Genomic DNA, 17,471 nt, shown 5'->3' on the forward strand with positions numbered 1-17,471 from the left:
TGATTTTCCAGCCCAGTTTGGCAGAGTTATCAAATGCCCAGATACCTCAATGAGGCAACTCAAAAGCACCCAAGGCAAACATCACTCTCAGACTGATCTCCATCTCCATTCTCAAGAAGACACAGGCTCTTCTCTGTGGAGTGATGGCCCTGTCCTCCAAAATTATGACTCCCTTTGCCTCAGCTGCTGCAGCTTTTTCTTTGGAGGTTATCTCAGGCCAGCCTAAGCTTCCTTTGAGGCTGGTTGAACTGACAGTAAAGAGCAGAGCTTCCCAGCCCTACTGGATCAATCTCTGAGAAGCTCAGCCTGACCCTCACTCCAGCCCTGTGATCAGTCTGCCCCTGTGACTTCACCCATTCTCTCCCCTCCCAGAGAAACAAGTGAAGCGTCACAGACAATAAAATCCAGGAACAGTGTTTGGACAATGAAAGCTCTGCCCTTAAAAAATAGCATTTAAAATTAATGGCAAGTAGCACATATGAGTGCCTCCTTTAACTTAAATCTAAACACGTGTGCTGGTGCTCACAGTAAAATCAAATTGTCATCCAAAGCTTTTACCTCCATTATAAAAAGTTTTTGCCAAATCCAATATAAAACTGCTACTTTAACAACAAAGGAGAGGTCTTCGGATTTTCGAAATACAGACTAGGTCCCTATGAGCTATTCAGGCATAAAAGTCACTGTTCACCAAAATAAGGATTTCTCAACCTATATTTTAGCATCTGAGAAAGAAACTGGCCTCACAGCCAAGATATTATTGCCTAGATCAGCATTCTATATACGGGGTAAAAAAAGTAGAAAACTATACCAAGTGTAAAATGCTGATAACTGTCAAGAAAACATGAAAAGCACAATAAACAGCACATGTTCACTTTAGTAATTTGAGATTGTAGAATGGGAAATAAAGTCAGAACTAGGAACACCAAACACACAGAAAACATGTTACTAAATATACCACTGTGGTAATTGCTTATATGGCTAAAGGGATAATGTTTGGACCCTTTATTTTGGCCAGGAGAACAATTATGAGACAGGAGTGGTTCTGGTCGTGGCTCAGGATGAATGAGAGCTCTTTCGCTCACCAGCACTCTGCATTTTCCTCCACCTTCCTCAGTCTCATTCTTCCTCTCCCTCCTGGAGGCTCAGTGCACTGCAGGAAGAAGATGGGGTGAAGAACAGCAGCTGTGGCTGCAGGACTCCTGGGTTCAGCAGTTCAGGGAAAAGTGAATCCCAAAATCCATCCTTTGTCCATTTCTAACTTGGATGCTGTCGGGTTTCCCTTTAGCAGCAGCAGGGGATGACTCACTGCTCACTGAATTCCCTGCACACCAGTGCTTGGACTGAAGTGCTCTGTGCACACAGAGTCCACAGTGGAGCATAAAGTAACCCATGGCCTTGTGAGGTGATAGGGACCACAGGGATGTTTCTCCCTCCATCTCCCAATACTCTGCAGGATCCAGACCAGAACATAAGTTAGGATGTGCTGCTGGCCTGATTTCCCAATCCTCCCAGTCCACAGTGGTGTGATAAACCAGCTTTCCCAGTGCAGGGGATGGTGTCATGCTGAGCACACCTAGGTCATGCAGTACAGAGCCCCATTAGAGATCCCTGGACCAGCTCCAAATGAATAAAAGCATCCACAGCACATAATACAGCAGCATATAACGATAGTAGGTCAGGTCCTAGAAGCAATAAAACCACATTAGCAGCATGTAAAACTATGCTAAGTAGCCTCTCTGGTTGTGCCCTGGAAAAAAAAATAGCCTCCTCCAGTAGCTCTTTACTGCAAACACTTGCATGAGAGCCTGGGATTTTTTTTTTAGGTTCAGAGGAAAAGCTCTTGGGGCATGGGCTGCCCTTGGCCACAGTGGGATGGTGAGGGATGGTATAGACCCTCAACAACTCATGCAATCAGCCACAGAGAGATACTGCTGCTCTTCAGCAGAGCTCATTCATGCTTGGTGTGTGACTACCTGCAAGGTGCATGGGGTGAGAGGATTTGAGCAGTTGGAAGAAGCAACGCCTCATTGGGGTTAAGGGCACTCCTTTATCCAAGAGTAGGGGAACCTGACTGCTGCTGAACTGAAGAACACAAATCTCACACTTGAACACAAGAGTGAGATTTAGAAAATCTGCAACCTAAAAATACTGTACTTCCCCAATGAAGCCAGTGAAGCACAGCTTTCCCACCAAGCCACGTTTATTGTTATTATTATTAATATTTATCATTATTCTCAGGGCACACAAGTAAGGTAGATGGTCCCTGCAACAAGGTGCTTACAAAGAGCCTAATTCTTTTACACAGAATCCATGTTTCATCCAAGGGATACCATCCAGCAACTGATACTGGGATGAAAGAGAACCCAGCAGAGATTGCACTTTTGTTACACATTTTTCCAGCAAATAACTGATTAAAGCTTGCATTCCAAGTACAGCTATGCTCTAGGCTTATGAAAAATCTTCTCATTTGAAAGTCATTTTCCTCCTCTGCATCTGGGACAATCAGCAGCATGAAACAGAAAATATTAATAAATAAATATGCATCAGCCCAGAGTTCATGTTCAGTCAAAGCCAGGAGGCCTTGTGTCTCTTGCTCAGGGACCCCAGCATCAGCAGGATTGAAAGACTGAATTCTGATACTTTCAGTAAATGAAAGAAAATCTCACTGCTTTGCAGGGATTCAGTCGTGGTTTGGGAAGTTATCCCTCCTCCTCATAAACCTTGGTGTTCAGCTCATTGACCCAGGGCTATAGCTCACCTCCCAGCCTGGGCTTTCCCATAGAGTAGAGAATTTATTCCAAAGCCTGGAATGTTTCAGCCCAGCAAGAGTGTGCTGAGGACACTGACTGTCCCAATGATGGTGTTTTGTTGGAGTCTCCAGCTAAGGATCAAGTCAAGAGAGCAGCAATTTACTGCTTAGCTGCAGAAGGACACTGGTTGTAGGATGATGACTGGTTTTGACTCTGGTAGCATTTTCCTAAGTCCCAGTTATGTGTGAGCTGTTAGCAGAAACACAAAAGAAGGTTGCATGATATCACAACCACATTCCATGGGGAAAAAAAATTATATTTGCAGTTGCCATCATGTGAAGTGGGAACACGTATCAGACTTTTATGTATTAATGGCTGTCCTTTAATAAAAGAGGTGCATCGAGGTCTGGAGATGTGAAGCAGACCTGTTTTACTGAGGCTGTCTGCAGAGGAAAGATGTCACCCTTAATGAGATGTTGGGGACTTTTCCCTTTCCTAGTTTCCCAGCTCTCTCCAAATACCTGCTTCATTATCCTTCAAATCCCATGTTGACCATGTAGTGCAGAACCTGTACAGTCACTCTCCCTGGACACTGAATGGCTCAAAAATTTTTCTACCTCCTATCCTATGACAACCAGAAATGCTGCACACACTTCAGAGTGCAAAATGATTTATTAAAAAAAAAATAAAATAAAAAAATGAAAATAAGTCAAGAATAACACATCACTCAGGTGCCTGTGATAGAGCAGAAACAATCAGTGAGAAAACTGCAGCTAGAGAATTTGCTGGCCTTTCTAAGGGCAAGAAGGAACTTTTCAAACACATAAGGAACAAAATGTATCCTCTAACTACCGTCAGGCACAACAGCACAGAAAGGGCAGAAATGTTCAATACCTATTTCTGTTCTGTACTGGGAAAAAAAATCCATGCAATGGAGCAATAATATGCTGAGAATGACATTTCACATTTAAGAGCGATAAAGAAGTACAAAACACATTGGTTTCTTTAGCTAGACTTTCTGTATCAACAAGTCATGGTAATTGAACCCAAGAGTTACTACAAACTTGGCCAAGATGTACTCTGAATATCAGTGTTGCTTTTCTAAGTACTGGGACGCAGTGGTAAAGCACCACAAGAAAATGGTTGTGGCAGTATTTTATACAGATAAGCAGAAGATCTGAGTGACTGTGGGCTTCTCTGCTTTCTGGGCAAAAGAACAGAATAGCTGATGCAGGGCTTGGTTAATCAGGGCTCAGGGGACAGTGATGGAAATTGATGGGAACATTACCCTTGTAGAGCATTTCAGTTCCCATGTCCAAAACACAAGGGTTATGCTGATAAATTAGAAAGGTTTAGGGAAGTATCACTAAGGACAACTATGGGCTAGAAAACAGGCTCATAGTAAATGCTTCAGAGAGCTCTATCATACCAAAGAAAATGGAAAGGGATGAATTAATCACTGTACCGGCACCCTTGGACAAACACAGCTAAAACTATTCCTTTCTATATTACTGAGTACTCTGCAGTCTGTCAAGACTGATATAGAAGAAATCCAGTGGCCAGGAACTAGAACAAAAGAAATATAAATTAGGTGTGACGTGCACCATTTAAAGAAAATTATTTAACCATGGTTTACAAAAAACTAAAGGGTGGAAAATCCATCCATGTCAATTCCTTTTTTCTTGATGGTATATGCTGTAGCTGAAACAATACTAATTATGAGGAACCCTCTGCTATTCTGGAGACAGAGTACATGATCACAGTTTTACTTTACAGTTTTGTAACCTCTAAATTATGAGGTTGGACCTAAATTGCCCAGCCTTTTTTTTTTTTGGTCCCACTACAAAATGAACAGAGAGGCACAAGCCAAAACTTTGTACTTGGACTTCAAATACGCACTTCACAGTGTGCGTGGAGCTCTGTTATAAAATGTGATGGGAGGGAGGAGAAAGCCATCCAGACAAAGATAAACAGATGCAACAGCAAAAAATAAACATTACTGCAAATCTAGACAGGTTCAGGGTCCCTTGCTGCAGAAAGATGGCTCAAATCTCTGCTCCCTTTCTGCTCCGGTGCCTGCCACAGCTCGGCTGTCGACGGGCTGCGTTACAGACAGGCGAGCGTCACCCCACGACACCACCTAATTGGCACCCAGCCTTCCAGGGAGTGGGAGATAGTCAGCCTAAAAATAGGCTGTTCTCTGTTTTGGCTCTCCCCTCTCTCCATCCCCCAGCCAAAGGCACAAAGCTGGCGGTCCAGGGAAAAACATCCAGAAAAACAGCAGCCTCAGCGGAGAGAGCCAGGAGGTGTTTTTACAGGGGGAGAATCAGGATGGGGTGCTGTCAGGGTGATGCTGAGCATAGCACAGGGGTCCCTGCCTGCCCTCCTGCTACTGGGAAAGAGTGATTTCCAGCCCCTTTAGCACAGGAGATGCAATCCAAGCCCCTGACCCCACTGGAGGTGTGGGGCCAGAGCAGAGCCACACAAACCACCCCTGCCCTCCAGGATGGTGTCCCAGCCAACACACTGCTGAGGAAAAGCAACTGAGTTTGGTTCTTGTGGAAGCTCCCCCAGCAGCTCCCTCATTGTTCCCTTCTCAGAAACTCTCTCTGGACATCCCTTTATCCTGTGAAGGCCTTTGCTTCAACAGACTGTGCAATTTTTGGTTCAAGGAACCAGCATTTATAGGCAGCAAAGCCTCACAAGACAGTTTTACTAGGAATTTCATTGACATTGAAGATCTTCGTAGAACTTTGATGAACACTTGAACTTTAGTCTGACATTTAAGTGCCTAAAACTCTGTATGAAGCCCAAATTAAGATATCTTATACTCTGCTATTGATGCTTCCTTTCCTATTCAGTTTTACAAAGCCCCCAAACATCAGTAACATTTCAGAAAGCATTGGTTCTGCTTTTAACTGCATATGACAAGTCAAAATCAATTAGAGATTGATCTCAATTCTGCTTTTTTTTTTAATTTATTTTTAGCCTGCCATTCAGTTACCAAAGTGAAGAAATGCAATCAATGAAGTGAACTTGCTTTGCAGTAAAGCTTTTGCCTAGATTATAAGACGTTTTGCAAAGTTTCTCAAGCTCCTAAAGGCAACTGTGCAAATAACGCTGCTTATTGAATTCTTCAGAGTGCTCTAACAGCAAGACTGATGGGTGGCCTAATACATTGTGTAGTTGCTATAAGCAATGATCTCCCATGCTAATCACAACTTTCACATTCATTAATGTTATAGGAACCTCCTGGAAAAAATCATGTAGCGGGGAACGATTCAAACATATGCAAAGCTAGCTGTGACTATAAAACTAGCTTTCAAACTGGCATTGGGAAGAAAATATTCAACATATTTGACATCCCATAGACCTAAATATGTGAGATGCTGCTTTTTGAATCCTGCTCTGGGCCACGTGGTCCTGAAAACCACAATTTAAAATGAGCATGAAGTGATGTTGCTCTGCATTCAAGGTGAGACTCTGGTCCACTGAAGTGAGAGGAGAAAATGCCCTTGCAAGGGCATTTCTCCAGGTTGTTGCTTGGGTTGTTTCCTGTCTGGGCAGGACTTTGGGTTAATATCGGGAAAGGATAAAACAACAGATGCACAGAAGTTAAGGCAGAGTTACTCCTTGGCCACCCCCAGGGACCATCACACCGTAAAAACAGTGCAGCTGGCACCAGCCCCACCTTGGAAAACAAACCTATTGACCCAAGGGCTGGTGGGGTGGTTGGCAGTTGTATGGCCCTGCCACTGGTCAGCAGCACTCCCTGCTTTACAAAACTGCCCAGAGCTGAGAAGCTGAAACTGAAGCTGCCCAAAGGGAGTGCATGGGATGAGGAACCTCCCTGAAAGGGCTCACCCATGCAGCAAGAAACAGCCTCTGCATTTTTGGGGCACAAAGGCTGCTGGAATTCATAGGCACAACACTGATAGTCCCTCCAAAAGGTGTTTTAAAACACCGTCCTCCTGGTCCTGGTAAACAAACAGCCATCAAAAATAACCTCTCTAACAGAAATAAAGCTTCTTGTCTAGACTACCCACTGCAAACCAAACCAAGGCACTAGCTTGCCAATAAAATACACCATTTCCAGTGCTGTGTATGCCAATGCCTGTGTTTTCCCTGGGGCCTTGTGACCTTTTAAACTCAAAGGTAATGCTGCATGTCATTCCCTCCTGATCCTTTCCTCCTAGAGGACTGTAGAGAACTGGGCACTGCTCATTACATGCCTCTGCACTGGATCTGCCTGTGACAACCTCATGATGGTTCCCAGCTTTGCGCTGCCACGGTTTATCTTTTGGGCCCAGAAGCCCCTGTTTCTGCTCATCAAGAAAAAAGGCAGCCAGCATGTGTGCACGTCACTCCCCTTGCAAGATCCTTAAGAAAGGTGACTGTGCCAGTTATTAGCTCTGAAAGCACACCTGGACATAAACACCCTATGCAAGATACGCGGGGGGGAGGGGGAAGCATATTGATCTGCAACGACGGCAGAGGGTGGGTTTGATTTATCGGGGGAGGCAAAAGCTGTGGCAGAGCGAGGCGAGGAGGAGGAGCCCGAAGGTGGCTCTCAGCCACCTCCACGCTCCTTTGATCCCGGGGCCATGCTGGCTGCAGGCCAGTCCCTGCTGTGGGCTGTGTTAATCTGCGCTGGCCGCGGGTGCCTCCCGGGAGGCTCGGTGGCAGCTGGAGATTACCGGGGTCAGGGACACCCTCCATTTTCCCTTCCTCGCACCACTCGCAGCGATGGTCGGGCCAAGGGCTGGGGGAGAAACAGCCACAGCCTCGTTGCATGGACGCACACAGCTCAGGGGTATCCTCGGTGTGATCCCTGCTGCCTCTTGTCCTGGTTTACAGCACCTTCTAGCTGGGCACACATATGCCATCTGACACCACAGATATGCCAGTTCCCAGCAGAATGGGGAGTACATAACTGGTGGAGCTGGAAATGGCATTTTCCATGTCTTTGCTTCTTTCCTCATTTGGTTTTATATATATTTTATATATATATATATGCTTAAAAATGGCTATTAATCCATATCTGATGAACATAAGTTGGGCAGCAGCACTGATAGTCAAACACTCCCCTTGCACACAAGGAGCCTCAGATATAACAGTGCATGGGGCAGGATTAGAGCAGGAGTGCCACAGTCCTCTGGGACATCATCCCACTTTCACCTCCTCCAGTCTTTCAACAGGACCTCAAGCTCTCTCATGGCTCAAGGCACCCTTGGTCCCAGACTCCTGACACCCACTCCTCAGCGTATGGTACATGCAGACCTATCCACAACCTCCTGAAGCCCAACAGGGATCTTCAGCAGTTTTGGATCCAGCATTAAATCTGCATGATGGAGCTTATTCCTAAAGGTGCTGAGATCGCAGGGCTTTGTTTCCAAGTCTCCTTTAAAACTATACAATTACAGCCCACACTTGGCATTACCTGATTTCGTGGACATGGTTGGTGTAGGTGAAGCAATGGCTGGCCTGGAAATGGGACATTAAACATAAAATGCAATGTAACATGGAATAGCATTAAAAATTCTGTCAACGCACATTACTGAAGTAATGTGCTCCCCTATGGAGTTCTGGTGGATCCATAGCTGTGTAGTATGTGGCTGGGTCATCCCACAGCCACTTTCTTACATTACACTTTCTTACATTCCTTGAGTCTGTCTATTATCAATCCAGGAACATCCTTTAACAGCACTCGCATACCCCAAATATTTTCTAGTCCTGAACCTCTGAATCAAACTGTCCAGTGGGTTCAAAAGCTAGAGGATAAGAGAGAGGCACAAAGGCAAACCAACAGAGAAACAGAGCAACAGAAGATGAGTTTTTGTGGCTTGTGCAACTAATGACTAAACACATAGGAAAACAGAATTTCCTGTGCGAAAAAAGGAATCGTGCTATTATTTCTTTTTTATATTTAACAAATCCAAGCACTAGAGGGATAAAAAAGACATTACATCTGGTATAATGGTTAATTAAAAACCATCTAAAAGACAACTCTAGAAAATTTCAGAGAGGGAATGATGTTTCAAAGTGTAATGTCAGCTCTGAAGAAGTCAAAAGGAGCTTTATCTTTGGCTTCACCAGGCTCTGGATCAGGCCCTTAAAATAGTTCTGGAAATGCTCCAGAAAACTTATTTCAGATACATTTAAGCTCTGTGCTTTGCAGCTATTCAGTGATTTTCTCTGTTAGTGTTAAACTGTCCAGGGGACTTTTATGCTCGTAAACAAATCCTCCATCTCCCTTATGTCGCTTTTACATCGACACTGCATCACTGACTTCAGTAAACAGCCTCCTGATTCACCCTGTTATGAGACAGTGAGCAGAATTAGGCACCAGAGATGTGTCTAAAAGCCTTGGTTTCAGGTTCTGAACATCACTTAAGATAATTAATAAAAGAAAACCACAGCCCAGAATATTTCAATGTTTTCAGATCATAAGCTCATATGCAGCCACTTGCCCAGGTCCCAGGAGTCTACAGTCATAATTTTGGTGGGGTTTTTTTAATTATTGTTATTTTTATTCTGAGGGTCTTTTATGCCATTCTGCATATCTCTGTAAAAGAAGGCAATGTGTTTCCCAGTGTGGCATTTCTAGGTTCTTTCTGGCCTGTCCTAAGAAGCAGCTAAAAAGCAGAGATCTGCACTGGGACCTGACTGTTGAACACACAACACACAGAGCAAGAACCCACCAGCCCAGCACTGCTCAGGTTTCACAAAACAGGGAAAACCTTGAGAAACTTTTAACAAAAAGAGCAATTTTTCCTGGGTGTCACAGAATATGAGGAGCACTGCTGCATCTCACAACTACCGGAGAAAGCAAGTTCTTCAAGCCACCCTGTGCAGCCAGAAGGACATCTGTACACCTTGCAGGTGCTTGTTCAGACACCGTATGGACATAACAAAACTTTTGGGGGTCGTCAAGTTTAGCAACTTCATAGAAAAGCAAACTCACTGTAACTCAACCAAAACTTCCACGAAGGGCAAAGGAACCCAAAAACGCAGAGATTTTCCTAGGGAAGTTTCTACTCCAGTTTTACCTTCCCATGAAGGATTTGGAGTCTCAATTCAAAACTACCTGAATCCAGCAGGAACATGAGCATGATGGACCTACAGGAAATTTGTTCTAGAAACATGAAAGTACTTCTTTAGCTAAAGTACCACTACAGAAGTTTCATGAAAGTATGGGGCAAAGGGGAAAAGCACAGACAGGATTTATTTTGTCTTTATCTTTCCATATGATGATTCCTTTTTTTTTGTTCCCTTTAGCTATGACGTTCGGTTTCATAACAACTATTTACTTTTCTCTATTTATCTAACAGCTGTCTGCTGAGAAAGACGGAAAAACAAACTAAACATGTTAAAACCAAGAGAAACCATTCATATGCAATGTATAATTGAGTGCTATATTTAAGTCTTTGTACATTATCTTTCAAATTATATTTAGTTTCAACAGGAGGGGGAAAAAAATCTCCCTTACTTTCTAAAATTAGCAACAGAATTTGTATATTGTTTTCAAATACAACCGCTCTTCCTCAGAAACTTTTGCCAGAGAATAATTAATGATTGGAGACAGGGAATCTGACTAGATCAGATGTATTTTGACATTGGCCCACTAACGGTCACCTAGAGCAGAAAACGGGGGAAGTCCTCAGGGAAAGGGCTGTGTAAATCTGGATTAGCTCTGCTGAAGTCAAACAAATCGATCTGGATTTACACCGGCAGAGCCGAGAGGGGGATTCATCCCTCTGTTTGACGGGCACAGGGAAGGAAAGAGCTACGAGGACCTCAGCAAACCGGGGGGGGGGGAACTTTGCCACGCACTGCAACTCTGAAGGGGTTATTTCCCAAGGGACCACACAACACACGCAGGAGCAGTCCCAGCTCTCACATGAATGAGAACCACACGCACGCATCGAGGGAGATTAGACCTCTCGACGTGAAACACTGTTGAAAAGAGATAGAGGAGGGAATAAAAAAAAAAAAAAATCTTAAGATACTTGCAGTGCTTTCCAGACCCTCTTGATGCGGACACGGCCGGCAATGCCTTTGGCCCCCCCAGCAGCAAGGGAGCTGCGCATAACTCGATGTCAGAGGCTGAACAAGGCTGGGGAGGCAGCGGAGACGATGTGCTGGGCCCCGGGGAGGGAGAGAGGGCGGCCGCGTCACGGCGTCGCACTGGCTGTACTAATATGGGGAGCAGCGACAGCCAGAAATCCTCGTCCGGAAGGAAAGGACAACCCCTGTAACACGAGAGCCGGCACACCGCCGTGGGGGGCTTGGGAGGGTTTGGGGCTTCCACGGGCCAGGAGAATGGCACCATGGGCTGCATCTGATGTGGCAGGCAGGGGAACAAGTTTTGGTGCAGGGGGGTCCCTTCCCCGCAGCACTCATCTCTATTAAACGCGGCGTAATTACCCTGTTATAATCAGGCAGGTATTTTAAAGAGGCTTTAGTGTGACTTTATAATTGTGCATTATGTAACGGGCACTAATGTGTCAGGCCTCAGACAACACCAAGTGCCTGTCTGCAGGTCAGGCTGTAACACTTTAAAGGTGCTCCCTCCTATCCCCGAGAGCCTCCCACTAACATCACTCTCCATAAACCTCTGCCCAGTCTACATCACAGGGAAACCCAAAAACTTCGTGACAGAGTTTCTCCTCTTTAGGAGCTTTACGCCGTGGTGAGAGACCTTGTTTTATTTATCATCACTTCTTTTTAAAGTTCATGTTTTCTGGGATTTCCCAGGGGCAGTGTCAGACCTCGCACAGCCCGGCAGCAGAGATGCTCCTCAGAGGACCAAAAAGGGCTGGCAGTGGGGCATAAAATCCAAGCTGGCTCCTACAGGGGTGAATTTTTGCTTTCTGTAAATAACTGGAAGTGATCCCTCTGTGCTGTCCTGTTTTGATTTCCCAGGACCAAGGTTCTGTAAACCTGAAGCCTTGATGAACATAAAGCCTGTTAGACCCAACATGCTGTAAGCCAGCCAGGCAGAACAGTGGTATGTTCAGCCACCAAGACAATAACAAAACTGACCATTTTTGGGAGGAAAAGTGACCATTTCATTATGATAAGGAAAAGAATCTTGGGAAAATAACTTTAGAAATAATACAGTTTTTAAGAATGGATTTTGGCCTAAAAAGTTAATCTTTAATCTACCTTCAGCTAACAGGTCTTAAAAAAATATTGCCCATTGACAAGTTTTTCTATAGCTTTGTATCATACAGATCTTTTTCATTTTCTCTTAAGTCTTCAAGTCAGCAGGAAAAAAAGCTCAACCACAACTCACACCTCCCAAGACCCCTTCAAAACCCTAAAACCCTAGGCTTAGTGTTCACAATCAGGCTTCACATGCCATGAATATTGAGAAATACTCATTTCTTCCAACACACCGTAATTGTGCCCACAGTCTGCATTCAGTCACCTAACTTTTACAAACTTGCAATTAAAATCAGTAAGACTTTTTAAGTATTCCATACTAATACTGGAGTTGGATTAAAATTAATAAAGCACAAATGGCAGATATCTTTCAAGTGATAACTTCAATGCAGAGCAGTTTTAGCACCTTAGGAATCCAGCAAGCTTTAAAAAGAACCTACAACCTGTTGGTAGGGCTCTCAGCATTGCAATAAAAAGCCTCTTTCGCAGAAATTTAGCAAAGCAAGAAAACACAATTCAAGCTGAGAGATGAAATAAATAATCCAGTAAAGAATGGACTTATTTTTTCCAAGATATAAAAGAAAACCTCTGATTTTAAAATCAAATAAAAAAGGGCAAAGAGAAAACTTGGAGCTTAGGAGAATTTTAAATTTTTCTGCATGTTTTGGTACAACAGTTCTATTTGATGTGTCAGATCTCTTAATTCAAAAAGCTCTTGCAATATTACGATAAAAATAAACCCCAAACCATTCCTGTCATGCAGAACTGTGATTAAAAAAGGCTTTGTTCAATACAAAGAGCAGGGAGGCATGGTTTTGCCATGAAGGATAAGGAATCTTTTGACACCGATGAAAATTTTGCACACAAAAGATTCGCAAGGTGACCTCCTCGTGGAAGGCCAGGCCACACCTCCTCAAAGGTGGGCGTGTGAGAAGAGAGGGAATTTTTGTCGTTCTTTTGCCATCTTTGCTGGGAATTTGGCTTTGTGAAGTCAAACTGATAAGAAACCTGAAAAAGAGGGGTAGAAGGGGCAATTATGACAGCTGGTACTACATGGATTTAACAAAACCACTCTGTCCTGAGTCAACTTAGGGACTGGGATATGCGATAACTTCGGTAGATGTGCCCTCTTTCTTCTCCCAACCTGAAATCTGGGATCTCACTCACTGCAACTGGACAGCCCGGAGCTGGTCCAGTAACACCGTCCCAGAATGACTGGGAAATAAATAAGGAAACATAATTAACCTAAAGAAAAGAAGGTACATTTGTAAGAGTGATCAGATCACCTGCAGTTAAACTAAAAGGAAGATACCATGTGTATGATGGAGCAAAAGGATCCTCCACAACAAACTTTCTGAACTACGTGGATCTCTTCAGTGACACAAAAACTGCCAGAAGGAGAGAGGAGTTAGGGACATTCCAGTTCTGGAAAAGTTTTCTTTTCCTCATTATTAGTAACTCTAATTACTTTGAAAGAAGAGCAATGAGATAAATCCTGTAGAGCCAGAAATGTGACCTGATTTTCTTCCTGATTTAGAAACTGTCACTTTGCAAGAGAAACCCAAAGAGACAGAGACAGGTCAAAGTGGGCCCATCAGTTTTGTTTGCAGACTAAATAATAAACCAAGATCAATAGAAATACAACCAGGGTTTCCTTTTGGTAGATATTGATAAGGACAATCCTATTTAAAAGATAAATAAACACACGTTTATCTGAACTTTTTGCAGTCATACATGACACTGTTAAAGAGATATTCACTATGATCAAATAGAAGTATACCCAACTGACTTCATGTGTTTTCCTACAGGCTAGATGGTGCAAGTGAGAAGTGATGATAGAATTCCAAATATAAATTGCTGTATACTTTGATTAAGGCCCTACCTCAAGACAACATGTGAACACAAAGCAGAAAGGTCAAGTGTATATTTAAGAGTGATGCTGCTTCTGTGTTACCAAAGTTTTATTTTACAGAACTCAGAAATTAGTTGTTGTCACTTTTTAACTATTAGGGCTATAATTTTCAGAAGTGATTCTTGACGATGTTCAGAGACAACTTACAAGGTAGCAATTTTCAGGAAGAACTGAGCACTCACTCTCTGAAAACAAAAGGTCTCTTCTATGTTTTTCAAGTTGAGCTTCCAAAAACTAAGGCATCTAAGGTGGTAACAGGTGACAACCTGTTCCTTTTGAAAAGCATGACCAGGCTTTCCAAGTGACAACCAACATGTTTTAATATGTAACCCAACATGTTCTTTACTTACATGCATGCACAGAGGATTCTTTCAAGATACCAAGCAGAAAATGGTAATCGGAAGACAAACCAATCCCTATTTAATATCACAAACAGGATATTTTAAAGAAATTAAAACTAGCTATATTTCATAAATCTCCCATGCCAGTTTAGGATGTCATTTCCTAACAGCAAATTTTTAAATATAATTTTGACAACACATTTAAACCAAGAACACAGCAATCACTCAACATTCTCCTGTAACCTGTAAAAGTCCTGGGAGGTGTTAGCTGGTGCCACAGGTGTTAGTCCCTCACAGCGAGAACCAGGGCCAGTTTCTCATTCAAGCCAGGAATACAATGCTCTCAACTCTGTTGCAGTTTTAAAGTCTGTACCCATAAGATGTCATTCAGAGTCATGAAGTCTCGTGGTCTGCATACCCTCTTCATGGTCAAGGTATTTAGGCTACATACCCAATGATGCAACCGAATACCTTTGTGAGCTCTGACGAATGATTCAGGGCATGAAACAGTATCAGTTCTCTACCACACTGTACAGAGTTCTGGCATGCTTTAAATCTGCAGGACTCCTCACAGCAAAACCTACTTCTGTGGGAGAACACTGGCCTTAGAATCTGACCCTTCGTGTTTGTAAAACCCTCGGAGTCTCAGACAGAAGCACAAAGCTGCATTATGAATGAGTCAGAATGAGTGTCAAGATCTGAGAAAAACCATGTGACAGCATTGAACTCCAATCATGAACAAGTTAAGTAAAATATTAATCTGTGATTCTTTCTGGCAATACTGTGATCTGTCTCTACCAAAGTTACGTAAACTCCACTACTCAAGGCTGAGACCTTTTGTCACTTTAATCTAAAAATATCACAACTTGCAGGACAGACTTCTATTGCTTACATGTTGAGACATTTGCCCCCAAAAGACATTCTTTTTTTCTAAAGGACCCTCTGCTTCTGAAGGTCTCTGCCAACTGTGTTTGCCCTTTGAAAAGGCTACATCAGAATAAAAAAAAATATTAACAAAATCAGTGAATACCACTTCAATTCCATTTCTATCATCTCCATCCCATTGTTCCAATTGGCTCCCCTCAACTTTGCCAGAACCAGATGTCTCATTGAGGCAATGCACTCAAACCAACAGAACTGACACTTTCAAAACCACCACTTTCTCAGTCCATTAGAATGAGAGGGTTTCACTCCTCGCTGCCTCACAGCTCTGACCTTTCCAATTCTCTGCCACCAAAAGCTTATAGGATCTGCCGGATCCATCTGCGTCTCCACCTGGCCTGCTTTCCCACGCCAAAAGGAGGGATCAAATATACGTGTCTGAAAACACATCCCTGCTTTTCTTCATACCACCCGGGGGGGAACCCCCTCACCAGTTTCAGAGAAGAGGAAGCCTCCAAGACCACTTCTGCCAAACCCCGAAATCCTGGGAAATTGCAGCAAAATGAACTTCAGCACCTTGGACAGGACACACAGACGGAAAATCGCCGAAATCAGCTCATTGGCCCCGAAAATGTTGAGCCTGTACATGACCCTCTAGGACACATCTGCGGGCCTGTTTATTTTTAGTATTGACAAATCCTCTTTGAATCACCGCGTTTATTCCACCATCCGCCCTGTGTTTTGGGAAGAGCTGCTCACCAGCCCAGCAGTGGGAAAAATTGGGGCCACCAGCCCCGGATCCAATGCCCGTCTGCAGGATCAGCCACTGCCCCAGTTGTGACTGGGTAAGCTTGGCTCAAGCACTCACAAAGCTCAGCTCATCCTTCCCAGGCAAAACAAGACCTGTTGCTGTAGGTGTGCCTGGCTTGCATGTTTCTCTCCAGTTTCCAGAGGCTCATCTCCACCTCCTCACCCAAATCTCAAAAAAAAAAAAAAAAAAAAAAAAAAAAAAAGGTCTGATTTATTCCCACTACAGCCACACTTCGGTTGCATAAGTTTTGCTTTAGTGTAGCTTTCGTTCTCTCTCACAATTCTCTCAGTATTCATTGTTCCCCTCAGGGTTGCCTCGATAAAATCATGATCACCTTGCTGGAGTGCAGCACAGCTCTCCCCAGTTTTCTTTTATTTACATAAGCCAAGTCCAGTTTTCAATTTGTTCTGGTAAAAACTCTAAATATTTTAGGCAGAGGTGTTCTATAAAGAGCTTTGAGGTGTGTGGTGCCATTAAGATACATACTTAAAATATGTCAGTTCTTACAACAACTAATACCAGTAATATTCTCACGATACAGAAGAACAATACATTTTCCCTGCCACCGCAGAAATACCTGTTTTAGTTCTTTTCTTCCCTTCACAACCCGCCACTAAATTTCCACTCCAACACATCTGACACCACGTAATATTAAACAAACAATTTGCAGATTATTCTCTCTGCTGTTTGTTCTTCCCGGCACTTCTGGGTGCGGAAGCGAGATGGAAACCAGACCGATTCTCTGCCAGAATTACGTCTAAACAGCAACATATATATACATAAAAATATATATATATGCTCTGCTTTTACAGCCCAACACAAGCTTTGCTATACCAACTTCGCTCTGCTCCAGCCCCCGGTCCCTCTCTGCCGCCCTGCTCGGACGGGACGGTCGCGGTTCTCCTCTCGCCTCGAGGGAAAGTTTGGGGAAGGGAAAATCCCGGCACTACCAATTCTTCCTCCGCGACACGCTCGGAACCGGGCGTCTCTTCCGTTTCTTTCTTTCTTTGTTTTTTTTTGGGGTTTTTTTTCCCCTTTTATTATTATTTTATTAACAAGCAAACAACAAAACCAACCAAACAAAAAAAAAATAAATAAAAGAGAGAGAGAGAGAAACTTACATTGGTTTATTTAATTTTTCCTGCTAAACCAAGAGTCCCAGAGCCACTTCATTGTATCCACAGAGTTTTTAGTCCCCGAGCGGTCCCGTCCCGCGGGAAGGAAGCGCCCGGCTGCCGGGCGCGGAGCGCGCTGCCCGCCCGCCGCGGAGCGCTCATGGCTCGGAGCCGCCGCGCCGTCTGTGCCGCTGCCGCCGGAGCGGAGCGGAGCCAGCGGAGCCCCGGCCGGGCGGGCGGGCGGCGGGGGGGAGTGGGGAGGGATGGAGGGAGGAGGGAGGCGGGAAAGGATGGATGGACGGACGGAGGGAGCGGCGGAGGCACCGCCCGCCCCGCCGAGCGCAGCCGGGGCGGCCCCGCAGCGCCCCCTGCAGCCGGTGGGGGGAAGGGACCGGGGAGGAGGGAGGGGAGGGAAAGGGAAGGGGAGTGATGGGGAGGGAGAAAGGGGGGTGTGGGAGAGAGAGGCGTGGAGAATAGAGAGGCAGAAAGGTG

The 17,471-nt window shown here is 44.3% G+C and overlaps 1 protein-coding gene across 6 annotated transcripts in view; it reads right to left on the reverse strand.

Annotated features, from left to right (window-relative positions):
* Window positions 1–17,121, reverse strand: part of SCN5A (sodium voltage-gated channel alpha subunit 5) — a 214,058-nt gene extending 196,937 nt beyond the window's left edge. For 5 of the 6 annotated variants that reach the window (XM_027648407.1, XM_027648406.1, XM_027648405.1 and 2 more), the window contains exon 1: window positions 16,986–17,121. The gene's annotated coding sequence lies outside the window, so the exon portion shown is untranslated. Of the gene's footprint in view, window positions 1–10,759; window positions 10,907–16,985 lie in introns of those variants that run through there. The other variant, XM_027648403.1, reaches the window with a different exon arrangement.
* Window positions 17,122–17,471: the final 350 nt, after the last annotated feature.

Source organism: Corapipo altera, unplaced genomic scaffold (genome assembly GCF_003945725.1).
Source record: "Corapipo altera isolate COAL_440 unplaced genomic scaffold, ASM394572v1 47, whole genome shotgun sequence".
NCBI classification, from domain to species: Eukaryota; Metazoa; Chordata; class Aves; order Passeriformes; family Pipridae; genus Corapipo; species Corapipo altera.